At 40.3% G+C, this 14,355-nt stretch overlaps 1 pseudogene across 1 annotated transcript; it reads left to right on the top strand.

Annotated features, from left to right (window-relative positions):
* The first annotated feature begins 11,615 nt into the window (after positions 1-11,615).
* Positions 11,616-12,320, top strand: LOC308552557 (small ribosomal subunit protein eS8 pseudogene; annotated as a pseudogene). The gene has a single exon. The product of its transcript is annotated as a small ribosomal subunit protein eS8 pseudogene (transcript).
* Positions 12,321-14,355: the final 2,035 nt, after the last annotated feature.

Here is a 14,355-nt window from a genome sequence, read left to right as displayed (position 1 = left end):
TAAATCTAAGCAATGGCCAATCCTGTTGGTATATGGGACCTATTTAACTTGGTATATGGTATGCCCTTTCTATATGTATAGATTCAGGTCTTCTCATCCATAGCCAACCCATCCCCAAGAAAAGTGTGATTGAATTTTAGTTGTAAATATTAATTGTATTATTTGACTTTCTTCTTAAAGGCATCTGGAAATATGTATATTGTTTGTCTGATTTCTATATTACTTTCTCTTTCTTTGATCCCTTTAATATCTTATATCTTTCATTTTTCTTGGCTTTTCTTATTTCCATCCTCTATGTTCTATATGGTACAGAGGTCCTAGCTATTTTTTGTTTTGTTTTGTTTTAGGTCGCTTTCCCTGGGACACAGACTCTGAGTCAGAGATTGCTGTGCACAAAGTTTACTGGAGAGGGCGCTTGGGATGAGCAATTCTGACAACATGAAGGAAGGAGGATTGGACAGAAGGAGATGCTGAACTGCAATTCTGGTAATTCCAGTGGTGTGCTGGTAAATGTTTAACAACCAATTCTCAAGGGAGAAATGAAAGCCCTGATTTGTAACATTTTCCAGCATGTAAATACTTCCATCATGACCAATTTTTTTTTAAAATCCTCACCCAAGGACATGTTGTTTTATTGATTTTTAGAGAGAGAGGGAGGGAGAAACATCAGTGTGAGAGAGAAACATCAATTGGTTGCCTCCCACACAAGCCCTGACTGGGGATCAAAGCTGCAACCTAGGTATGTCCCCTGACTGAGAATCAAACCCGCAACTTTTTGGTGTACAGGATGACACTTCAGCCAATTAAGCCACGCAGCCAGGGCCATCATGGCCAATTTTAAGCTACCAACATGACATCTCTGACGTGGATCTAGGGAGAATGTATAGTAGCACCCATGCAGAAACATAGACATATCGCCAAGAGCATAGATAATAGTAAATGAAGTAAAATAATTAGGAAGTAATGACTATTGAGCATTTATTACCTTGGTTTTGAATATAATTTATTTAATTTTGATTTTATATAAGTTTTAGTAATGGCTATATTATAATGACCTGCTTGTAGCATTCCTAAAAATGTTAACAGTTGGCTCTAACAGGTCAGTAGAAGCCAGCTCCAGAACACCACTGACCATAATCAGTCACAACAAAGGCCTCAGCCCATCCCATAAGTAGCTTTGAAGTCGGACTGGTCCTTTAGAGTTGTCCCACCTTGAGGCAGGTGCCTCTGTATTTTGACATGGACCAGTCATTGGATGCAGGTGAAACTTGGGAAGAGGGTTTGACCTTGTGAGAGGGAGTTTTCTTTAGCTAAAGGAAATTCCCAGAGGAGGACCCAGAAACTTGTTTCAGCCCTGAAGCAGATATCTGGGAAGCACACTGCAGGATCTGGTAAGTTCAGTCTTGGTTTCTACTTTGGGACAGCATTTTTTCTGGACTGTTTTTACCTGTCAAAACTTGTGATTATTTCTGTGTGTGTTTTGTTCCTTATAATAACTTTGCGTGGCTACTGAATTTTTGTTGTGATTCATGTTTGAATATGTTGGATTTTTCTGGGTCAGCTTTTAACTGACGGATCTTTTGGAAAGAATGGAGACAGTTTTTAAGAGCCCTTCCTGGTTTTTCAGCTCAAGTGCTCCCTCTTCTGTTGCTATATTGAAGAGCAGTTTTCTCTCTCTCTTTCTTTCTCTCTCTCTCTCCCCGTCTCCCTCCCTCCCTCCCTCCCTCCCCCCCTCCCTCCTCCCCTCCCCCCTCCCCCCTCCCTCCCTTCCTTCCTTCCTTCCTTCCTCCTTTCTTCCTTTCTTTCTTTCTTTCTTTCTTTCTTTCTTTCTTTCTTTCTTTCTTTCTTTCTTTCTTTCTTCCTTCCTTCCTTCCTTCCTTCCTTCCTTCCTTCCTTCCTTCCTTCCTTCTTTCTTTCTTTCTTTCTTTTTAAATATATCTGTATTGATTTCAGAGAGAGGAAGGGAGAAGAAGAGATAAAAACATCAATGATGAGAGAGTCATTGATCGGCTGCCTCCTGCACGCCCCCGACTGGGGATCAAGCCGCAACCTGGGCATGTTCCCTGACTGGAAATCAAACTGGTGACCTCTTGGTTCCTGGGTCGACACTCAACCACTGAGCAACACTGGCCAGGCATCTCTAAGAGTATTTCCAAAGAGGATCTTTAAGATAACCTGCTGAGACCTTGAAGGTCTGAGAATATATTGTACCCTCACATTTAAATGATAGTTTAGCTCAATACAGAATTTGATTCAAAGTATCTGTTTTCAGTATTTTGAAATTAAATCTTTATTGTTTTCCTACTTCTAATGTTGCTCTTGAGAAGTCTCACATCATTCTGATTCATGTCTTTGTGGTGAGCTACTCTTCTTAGAAGCTTTTTTTGTCTCTTAAGATGCTTTAAAAAAAATTTTTTTTAAATTTATCTTTATTGTTGAAAGTATTACAGGTGTCTCATTCCCCCCCCCCCCGCTGACCCCCTCCATCTCACTCCTACCCCCTCCCCAGGCCTTCACCTCATTATTAACTGTGTCCATGGGTTATGCATATAACTTCTTTGATTAATCTCTTCCCACCCTCCACCCCTCCTTCCCTCTTTCCTCTGAAATATGATTGTCTGTTGCCTGCGTCAATGTCTCTGGATCTATTTAGTCCGTAAGATTCTTTTGTTCATTAGCTTCTTCTTGAAGAAAACCCTTCAACATTTCCTGTAGTGCTGGTCTGGTGGTGATGAACTCCTTTAGCTTTTTCCTATCTGCGAAGCTCTTTATCTGATCTTCAATTCTAAATGATAGCTTTGTTGGGTAGAGCAATCTTGGTTGTAGTTCCACATTTTTCATCACTTTGAATATTTCTTGCCACTCCCTTCTGGCCTGCAAAGTTTCTGTTGAGAAATCAGCTGACAGTTGTATGGGTTCTGCCTTTTAGGTAACTAACTGCTTTTACGTTGCTGCTTTTAAGATTCTCTCTTTGTCTTTAACCTTTGGCATTTTAATTATAATGTGTCTTCTGTGAGCCTCTTTGTGTTCCTTTTGTTTTTTGGGGTTTTTTTTGTGTGTGTTTTCTTTTTTTAATATATCTTTATTGATTTCAGAGAGAGAGGAAAGGAGAGGGAGAGAGAGATAGAAACATCAATGATGAGAGAGTCATTGATCAAGCCCACAATCTGGGCATGTGCCCTGACCGGGAATCGAACCCCGATCGCCTGGATCCCAGGTCGACGCTCAACCGCTGAGCCACGCCCGGCCGGTCTGGGTTCCTTTTGTTTGGGACTCTCTGTGCTTCCTGGACTTGTAAGTCTATTTCTTTCCCCAGGTAGGGGAAGTTTTCTGTAATTATTTTTTCAAATAGGTTTTCAATTTCTTGCTTTCTTCTCCTTCTGGTACCCCAATAATACAAATGTTGGGCCACTTGAAGTTGTCCCAGAGGCTCCTTATACTATCTTCATATTTCTGGATTCTTTTTTCTTTTTGCTCTTCTGGTTGGGTGTTTTTTGTTTCTTCATGTTCCAAATTGCTGATTTGATTCTCAGCATCCTCTACTGTTGATTCCCTGTAAATTACTCCTTTCAGTTCATGTAGCCTTCATTTCAAATTGGTACTTTATTATGTCATCGATTTTCTCAGTTGTTTTTGTAATACTCTTACTAATATGCTTGAGCATCCTTATAAACAAAATTCTGAACTCTGTATCTGTTAGCTTGCTTGGATCTATTTTATTCAGTTCCTCTTCTAGAGATTTCTTCTGTTCTTTCCTTTGTGACATGTTTCTTTGCCTCCACATTTTGGCTGCTTCCAGATGTTTGTTTCTATGTATTAGGTAGAGCTGCTATGTCTCCTAGAATTTGTAGAGTGGCTTTGTGTAGTAGGTGTCCTGTAGGGTCCAGTGGCTCAGCCTCCCCAGTCACCTGAGCTGGGCCTTCTAGGTGCTCCCCTGTGTGGGCTGTGTGCACTGTCCTGTAGTAGTTGAGCCTTGGTTGCTGTTGGTGTCCCTGGGAGGAATTGACCCCCAGGCAAATCAGCTGTGAGGACCAGCTGCAACTACAGTCAAAGAGCTGCTGTGCTGGAGACACCCCTATGGAGCAGGATTTACTTCAGTGGAGCTTTGGTGTTCACCAAGTATACACCCCTTGAGTGTGTCACTCGTGGATGTGGAAGGGTTGTAATCCAGCGTGGTCGAGTCTGAGCACCAGGTGCACTATCTCTGAGGCCTCCCGGGAGGTGCAAAGTCAGCCTGTGCCAGTGCCTTGCCCAGGGCCACCCAGCATGAGCTACATAGCAAACTGTAGATGGCTGCTACTTGTGCTGGGCTTTGAGGTGTCCAGGAGAGGCCAAGCTATGAGCCAATTCAGGCTGCCACTAGTGCCAGGCCTGGGGCCACTTATCAAGCCGTATGGGGCCCGCTGCTGCTTGTTTGAGAGATTTTAGGAAAGTCCTAAGCATGAGGCTCAAGAGGCCACTTGCATAGAAAAGCCCCTGGAAATGGCCTGGATGAGCTGCAGGTGGGGAGGGGCCGGGCCTCGGGAATCACAGGGCGGGGCCAACGGGGTGAGTCAGGTGCTGGCGATTCAAATATGGCGGCTGCCTGCCAGCTGTGAGCGGGCAGGACTTGCCAAAGGAGCAACGGCCTCTGCCACCCCTTCTGCCTGGGAGGAAGCCGCCCCTCCACCTCTCGCCCCGACTTCAGGCAGGTTAGTTCCTCCCCAAGTGTCCCAGGTCCTTTCAAGCTGCTGCCCGGCGCTGGGCTCAGAGGGAGCGTCCGAGTGAGTCCGTGCCGGGCCCTTTAAGAGGAGCTGCTGGGGCTCCCGCAGCCCCCCCAACCCTCAGCAACAGTCCCCGCTGGTTTCACAGCCTGAAGTGTGGGGTCGTCTCTTCCTGGCCCTGGAGCCCTGGGCTGGGGGCCTGCTGTGGGGCTGGGACTCCTCACTCCCCCGGGAAACCTCCACCGCTGAGATGTCCCTACCGGCTTTAAACCGCGGCACCGGGTGTGGGCCCGCGGCCGCGTCTCCAGGATTCAGCCCCGATCCGCCCACATCTCCGCCCCTCCTCCCGGTCTCCGTGTTTCTTCAGTTCCCTGGTTGTAGGGCTTCTGTTCAGCAAGATTTCAGGAGGTTCTGAGTGATGGTGGTTCTGTATTTTAGTTGTAATTTTGATGTGGTTGCGGGAGGCGGGGGAACAGCTGCTGCCTACGCCGCTATCGTTTCCTCCTTCTTAGAAACTTTTTAGAATTTTCTTTGCCTTTGCATTTCTTAAATTCTATTAAAATATTACTAAGTATTTATTTTTACATATCAACCCTATATATCACCCCATATGCCCTTTCAGTATCATTTTTCCTTTAGAATTTCTCACTTGTTTTTTTCATATATCGTCTTTCTCTATTATTTCTCTCCTATTAGAACTCCTATTATATAAATGGTATTATTTCGATGTCTAGCCTCCATATTTCTTCATTCTTATATTTTCCATCTCTTATTTCTTCTCAATATCTTCTGGAAGTTTCTTGACCTGGTCTTGGGCTATGTCCATTTTGGTCTTTATATCATCTAGTAAGTTTATTTCAACTGTGTTTTGAATATTCAGGAATCCTACTTGGTTCTTTATAATTGTTTCTGCTTCATTATCAATATCCTGTTTAGTGACATTTATATAGTTTGTATTCTATTAATTCTTGTCATCTATAATAGGTTAGTCAGTTTGCTGCCTTTGTAACTGTCTAGTTATTTTTTCCCTATGAGATATTTTCCCCCAGGGTTATCCGTTACCTTGGTGGGTAATGAACGGAGAAGAGGGTAGTGGATCGAAGCCTAGGCCTTAGCTGTGCCACTCCTGATAGTGGAGGGTCTAACTGCTGATACCCTCACGTGTGCACTCTCATCAGAAGGCCTTGCCCCTCAGTGAACCTCTCTATACCTTACCTTAGGCTTTGTTCTTGAAAAATGTATTTGTCTAGCTCTCTGGGAGAAAAGAAGGCCTATAGGAGGAAATCCTGAGATGTTTGTTGGTTAAGCCAGTGCTTATTGTGTTTTGTTTTGCTTTTAATATGTCTTTATTGATTTCAGAGAGAGGAAGGGAGAGGAAGAGAGAGAGATAGAAACATCAGTGATGAGAGAGTCATTGACTGGCTGCCTCCTGCACACCTCCCACTGGGGATCGAACCCAAAACTGAGGCATGTGCCCTGACCAGGAATTGAATCGGGATCTCCTGGATCATAGGTTGATGCTCAACTGCTGAGCCACACCGGCCTGGTAGCACTTACTGTTTTTTTATCGTACATCCCAATAGTGTTCCCCTACAAACTTGCTTTCGGTATTGTCGGGCTGATGGGGAAGGTAGTGATCTACTGTGGCCAATATGGTGGATAGAAAAGAGCCCAACTCAAAATTTCTCCCCCAATCTGCTCTCCATGTTAGGAGCCTGGCCCTCCTCTGTCCAGGGATACTATTTCCCTTCTTTACCAAATCATAACCACCTCTGACCCTTCAGGGGTTTCTGTTGGTTTTCTTTTTTTTTAATACCCATTCGTTTCTTATTTCTAAGGCATCTTAGGGGAGGAAGACTGTGACACTTTGCCATCTTGTCAGGGGCCATATGATGTCCTTTTTATGACAGCCTACCCCAGTGTTTGTTGAAGCTTTGTGTTTCTAGTAATATAGAGCAGAAGATACTTTTTCTTGAGTGGTCATGGTAGTATTCTGGAAATGAAGATGTTTAACCTGAAGAACCATAGGCAGAATGTAAAAGCAAAGGACAGACAAAGCAATGTATATATGTGAAAGAAAGCAAAATAGTCATTGTAATGAAACATATTGAAATTTACTTTCAGCATGCTTGTGTTTAATTTTACAGTCACTTGGGACTCTTCTTAAGCCTGGAAACAAGACAAGAAAATTAATCTTATTATAAATTTCTCTTAAACACATCTGTGAGAATAAGAATTAGGGAAAATAAGAATGCCTTCAGTGCTCACAAAGTTAAACTAGTAAAACTGACGTGTTTTTCGTACTTATAAGTCACCTTAACAAGGCAGAATGTCTCCCAGGACCAAAATCAGGAAGAGCAGGGCTTCGCAATAGCTTATTATTTATTAGATAGTATTCTTATACATAAAGTTAGAGCATGGCCTAAATACAGGGTGGAGCAAAAGTAGATTTACAGTTGTTCATATGGAAAATAACACAGTAATTAATAAATAATAATACAAGAATAAACTCTATGTTTCATGTACTCATAACTGTTAACCTACTTTTGCCCTAACCTGTATTGGCAATGGTTATTTCTGGGCATAGACTTGTCTGTATTTTCTAAATTTTTATAATGAACAAGCATTACTTTTGTTATTGGAAAAAGAATAAATATTATGTTAATAGGAATTTCACAGGGAAATTATCATGTAAATATACAAACTTGTGCAAGGATATTTGCTATATTATGATTTGTAATGTTGAGAAATATCCAAATTTTTATCAGTAGGAGAACAGTTCAATAAATTATGATAGATATATACAATGAGTATCATGTAACCAGTAGAAATGATGATGTAAGTCTATATGAACATAGGAACACAAAGCAGGTAACGTCCAATATGAGCCCATTTTTGCAAACAAACGGTACACAGAAATGTTTTGAAAAACATGCAAGAAGTTTCTGCCCCATCCTAACAAGTAAAAAGTTGAACAATCTGAAAAACCAACAACTCTTTTTAGATCCTTCAGAGAAGCGAGGTCACAGGGAAAACCATTTCCCCCAAAACTGAAGAGACAGACAGGCAATACAGAGAGTCACAACTTACTGGAACAGAAACCCTTGAGCAGAAACTTCTGCAGGAACCAGTGCCTGGTAGAAAACCTAAATTGTAATTGATGAATTGCTGGAGGCTCAGTGTGGACAAGTTTGAGAGTTAAAAACTTCAAGGGGATCTAGTCAAAGGGACCTCCAGAAACTTTACCAGGTCCTCAAAGTGAAAATCAGAGAAAAATCTCATGTTTCCCTCAGAGGAAGGAGAATAGTAATCGTTTTGAAATATACCAGTGCCTTTGTTAAGCAAATTTAACAAAGTGTGCCCTCAAGGGAAACTATTTTACCAGAGCCTAACCTGCTGGGGTTTTGTCAGGGCCTAATCTACTTGGAAGAAGGGAAATACCCAACTCCACTTGGCTCCAGCCTTCCACATGGTGAAAGGGACATACCCAATTCCAGCTCCCTCTAGCCATCCATCTCACCTAAGGTATGGGGTGTTGGGGAGGGGGAGCAGTGGTGTTGAGAAGCAGTGGTAAAACTCACAGTCCAGAGGCTTTCCAAATAACTGAGACTTAATCATAGGACTATAAAATCTTTCTCCTCCCCCCATACCTTTCTGCAACACCACTAAAGGTCTCTTTGCCAGAGCTCCTTTCACCTAGTACATCATGTCTCGATTTTTTTAAAAAACGAGAAGGCATTCTAAAAGGCAAAACACAGTTTTAAGAGACTGAATGAGCATCACAAGAACCAGAGTCAGATATGGTGGGGATGTTGGAATGATCAGACTGGGAATTTAAAACAGCTATAATTAATATGCTAAGGACTGTGATGGAAAAAAGTAGCATGCAGGAACAGTTGGATAATGTAAGCAGAGAGATAGGTATTCTAAGAGAATAAAAAAGAAATGCTGGAGATCAAAAACACTAACAGAAATAAAGAATGCCATCAATGGCCTCATTAGTAGACTGGACATGGCTGAGAAAAGAATCTCTGAGCTTGAGGATATGACAATAGAAACTTCCAAAACTGAAAAGCAAAGAGAAAAAAGACTGAAAACAAAAACCAGAATATCCAAGAACTGCAGTATAACTACAAAAGGTGTAACATAGGTGTAATGGGAACATTAGAGAAGAAAGGGACAGAAGCAATATTTGAAGCAATAATGATGGAGAATTTCTCCAAATTAAAGTCATACGCAGGACCAGGAAACGTAGAGAACACCAGGATCAGCAGGATAAATACCCATCATTTAGGCATTTCATTTAGGCATATCATATTCAAACTTCAGAAAAACCAAAAAGAAAAAAATCTTGAAACCAGAGGGAGAAAAGCACCTTACCTATAAAGGAGCAAAAATAAGAATTACGACCAACTTCTTGGAAATTATGCAAGCAAGAGAGTAGAGTATAATAGTTAAAGTCTTGAGAGAAAAACAACCAACTTAGAATTCTGTAACCTGTAAAATTATCTTTAAAAAGTGAAGGAGAAATAAAGATTTTCTCAGAAAAATAGAATTTGAGGGAATTTGTAGCCAGTAAACCTGTCTTGCAAGAAATGTTAAAAAGTTCTTTGGAGAGAAGGAAAATGGTATAGATCAGAAATTCAGACCTACATAAAGATAGGAAGAACATCAGAGAAGGAATAAATGAAGGTACAATAAAAAGTTTTATTTTCGTATTCTTAATTGGTTTAACACAGGGGTGGGGAATCTTTTTTCTGCCAAGGGCCATTTCGCTGTTTATAACATCATTCACAGGCCATACAAAATTGTGAACTTAAAAATTAGCTATGAAAAAAGCTGCTAGATTTATTGAATTTCAAGTCCTGCCTGCGCCTGTCTTGGCAGGGCCAGACCAAATCCCCTGGAAGAGATAACAGTTTGTTCAAAATAACAGCAACAGTGTATTCAGATATATGTTTATGTATAAGTAAAATGGATGACAGAAATGATACAAGGGATGGTAGAGAAGAATTAGGAGTATTTTATTCTTATAAAGTACTTGTACTACCCATAAAGCAGTATAACGTTGTTTAAAGTGGATGTGGATTAGTTGTAAATGTGTAGTGCAAATTCTATGGTAACACTAAAAAAAGCAATGAAAGTAGTATAACTGCTATACTAAGAAAGGAGAGAAAATGCAATTATAAAATCTCAATTACAAAACTACAAAAGGGCCCTGCCAGTGTGGCTAAGTGGTTGAGTGTCAACCCATGAACCAAGAGGTCACTGGTTCAATTCCTGGTCAGGGCACATGCACGTGTTGCAGGCTCTATCCCCCACAGGGGGCATGCAGGAGGCAGCCAATCCATGATATTTCTCTCTCATTGATGTTTCCATCTTTCTATTCCTCTCCCTTCCTCTCTCTCTAAAACTCAATAAAAATATTTAAAATAATAATAATAATAATAATAATAATAATAATAATAATAAGGAGATGTTTCCTCACTATAAGCCAATTCCATTTAGTGTTTCTATGAATGAATCTACTCCCACTGGCATTACCGATCATATTGTCCAAGGACCTGATCCCAACCTTGAAGAAAGTCCTAAAAGAAAATGTATTACATATGAAGAATTAAGGGATAAGAACAGAGAATCATATGAAGTGACTTCAGCATATAATACTGACCCCTCAGGAGAGAATGCCCCCAAAAGAAGTCAGAGTAAACAAACATGGAGCTGCCTGGGATGAGTGAAACACTGCATCATTGGACCTACTGAAGGAGTTTCAATATCCAGATTCATCCAGGGGGTCATGAATATCTGCATGCTTTGAGCTCAGCAGCAGTCTTCATAAACACATTTAAAACTAAAACCTGGGTTTTTTTGTGGTTTGGCATATTAAAATAATGTTTAAAAAACACAAATTTTAATGTTAATAGTATATGAATGTATTCAACCTTGGGAAACTATATGAATGATACTATTATACCACGATCATATACAGTTTGTGAAATTTAAGTTACAGGACAGGATGCTCTCTTATAAAACCACTGAGGGATTGTAATGCTCTAGGATCAGTATATGTGAAAAGAAATGACATCTGCATGTTAAATTGGGGTAAGTGTGGGGGGGGCAGCATAAGTTTTTAAGTGTTAAACTTTACATCAAAAATTTATTAAAAAGCCTTTCTCTAGTGGAAAAAAAAATCAAATTTGATGATTACAGTGGGTATTATTCTATTATATGGTGAGTATGCACTGATACCACTTGTATTAATGGAATCTAATAAAAATGCCATTGTTACCTGTATTTTCTTCTCAATCTGCTCTTTTGCTTCATTTTCCTTAGAATCCATATACTGCTAACTAAAGACTTTGATTTGCAAACAGCTCCTAATCCCATATGTAAAAACCAATACATTATACCTTAATAAAATGATACAACTTTCCTTTTCAAACAGAAATTATATGATGAAGGTGTTAGCAGTGGTATTATCCTTGAATGGTAGGGATCAGAAAGGATTTTTTAATATTCTTTGTCATACTTTTTTTAAAAAATATATCTTTATTGATTTCAGAGAGAGGAAAGGAAAGGGAGAGAGATAGATAGAAACATCAATGATGAGTCATTGATTGGTTGCCTAGCCCACTACCCGGGCATGTGCCCTGACCAGAAATCGATCCCCAATTGCCTAGATCCTAGGTCGACGCTCAACTGCTGAGCTACGCCCAGCCAGGCTGTCATACTTTTTTAATGTAAATATTTTGGTAAAAATGATCAAGTTTATACTAAAAAAAGCAATTTCCTTTTTACATTTATTTTTTTAAAAAGATACGTTTAAATTATTTAGGAATAAGATTTTAAATAGAATGGCAGATGGTTAGCATGGAAATAAGAAACATGGGGTCTCTTTCCAGCCACCAACCCATGGGCATCTCTAGGGACAAATGGCACAAGCACAGCAAGACCTGGGGCAAGAGAAAGCCCTATCACAAGAAGCAAAACTATGAACTGGGACGCCCTGCTGCCAGCACTAAGATTGGTCTGTACCACATACACATAGTGCATGTGCGGGGAGGCAGCAAGTACTGTGCCTTGAGGCTGGACGTGGGCAACTTCTCCTGGGGCTCAGAGTGTTGTTCAGCAAAATGGATTATTGGTGTTGTCTACAATACATCCAACTACGAACTGGTCCGCACCAATATCCTAGTAAAGAACTGCATTGTGCTCATTGACAACACACTACCCACTATGCACTGCCCCTGGGCCACAAGAGGGCCAAGCTGACTCCTGAGGAGGATGAGACTTTAAACAAAAACGGTCAAAGAAAATTCAGAAGAAATACGATGAAAGGAAAAAGAATGCCAAAGTCAGCTGATTCCTAGAGGAGCAGTTCCAGCAGCCAAGCTTCTTCTATGCATTGCTTCAAGACCAGGCCAATGTGGCAGTGCAAATGGCTATGTGCTAGAGGACAAGGAGCTGGAGTTCTACCTGAGGAAAATTAAGGCCCCAAAAGGCAAACAAATCTTCCTCCTTCTTATCTCAGTTCATGTAATAAGGATGCTTATTGTTAAAAAAAAAAAAAAGTGGGGTCAGAGAGCAGTCTGGAGAAGCAGCATGCTCTGTAGCTAGCACAACTGTCCAGGTTGTTCGGCATATCCTGACAGTGGAGACAAATCCAAATCATAATCTTATGTCACAACTATTGATATCACATAAGTAGTAGCTCCTTCTACCCTGATTGTGTATTTACCAGGCAACTTTCCAATTTATGATTTGTGTCCTAAATATTTTTCCCCCTCCTTAGGGGAAATGCTTTAACAAGTCAAGGCAAGCATCTGAACCATTTACTTATTTTCAAGCAAGCAACCCCCCTGCTAGGACCATCCCTTAGGAAAATAAAGGATTATGTCATATCACACTATGTGTCAGCTTTCTCTACCTGTATTTTAAACAAGATTTGAATAGTGAAAGGCAGTATGTGTATGTGTATGCTTATGTGTGACACAGAGTGACAGTGTCACAGAGACATAGGGTGAATGACAGAGAAATGGCAGATCCCATCATTCTGATCCTAACATTTGTCTACTGTTTGGTAAGATTTTTCACATCAGATGGTCTTTACCACAGTAAGAGAAAAATAATTACACAATTTAGCTTAAAATAAATTTAATGTCTATAGTATAGTGTATAGAACTTGTTTGAAATTCTGGTTCTGCCTCAGCTTCCTATTCTCTAAAACGCTTGCTGTATTTACCTCTCCAGGATCGTTGTGAGGTTAAATTTGGTATTAGAATCAGTGTGAAAAGCACCATACAATAGTGAAATGTTACTGTTATTACTATTATTTAACAGGTAGTAGTACTTCCCTCAATAAAACTTCCAGCACATATCCTACAACTTCCAAAGCTTCCTTTTTTTGAAGAATCCTGTTGAAAACTGGTTTGTTTGTTTTTTAATAGTTGTTATCTTTTATAATTCCTTAGTATTTCCTCACCCCCTGCTTTGATTATTACCTCTTTGGAGACAAAAATATAGATTTATTCATTCATCATTGAACTTTTTTGAATATCCCTAATGGGCCAGGCAAAGTGTCAGACCTCTGAAGATACAATGTGACAGATGCATAAACAGATCATTATATCATGGGGGATAAATACAATAATAGAGTAATAAGGTTGGGATATTATGGGGGTGTGGAGAACTGGCACCCAAGGGCAATAGGCAAAGTTAGGAAAGGCTTTCCTGAGGGAAAAAGTATAAATTGAATAAGTCAATAATATTTTTGGCTGCAAGGAACAGAATCCCTGACTAAGGGTGGTTGAAACTAAAAGGCCATTTATTGCTCACTTAAAAAGCCCAGAAACAAACAGGTGTGCGCAGGGTTGTTCTAACAACCAGATGTGATCAAGAACAGGATTTTACTTATCTCTCTCCCCTGTAATTCTTGGTGTATTATCTTATTGTCCTGTGGATATCACCTCAGTGTTGCCAAAGATGGCAGTAACCCCAAGCATCGCATAACACATCAAGGCAGAAAGAGAAATTTTAGTTCTAGTCACCCCTATTGGAAACAGGAAGAAAGGGAACCGGGAGTAGGGAGGTTTTTGCTTAATATAGTTTTTATTTTTTAGGAGATAAAGCAAAAGCAGCCATATGCTATTGGCCCTGGATCTTTGTACGTATTGTTCCTTCTGCCTGACATCCATGGCCTCTTGAACCTTTCCCACACATGCATCTCAGTGCCTCATTATAGTACCTGGCACATAGTAACATTTTTGAAAGGAAAGCAGGCAGAGCGAAAGTAGACAGTTGAACACAACAAGCAAGTAATCTTCCCAAAATGTATTGTCTAAAATCAGGGGAGGTAAGTAAAGAGGCCTTTATAATACAGAGTGGTAAGTGCTAGGATATTGTTAATTACAAGGGCATTGAGAACACAAGGGAGTCAGAGAAATCAGTAGTGAGAGAGTGTGATTGTTTTAGGTTGAGACCTAAACAACAGTAGAAATAACTAAACCGAGAAAGAAAGAAAATCTCTTGGTTTGTACAAAGTAAAGTAAATATAATCCTCTTTGGGGGAGGAAGGACCTTGAAGAGATTCTAGTGAGAAAAAAAAGGGGGGGAGTATAGTAAACAGTAACTGATCATATAGTGCCCATTATTA

Source organism: Miniopterus schreibersii (assembly GCF_964146895.1).
Source record: "Miniopterus schreibersii genome assembly, chromosome: 2".
NCBI lineage: Eukaryota > Metazoa > Chordata > Mammalia > Chiroptera > Miniopteridae > Miniopterus > Miniopterus schreibersii.
This window is presented reverse-complemented; position numbering and strand designations above follow the sequence as displayed.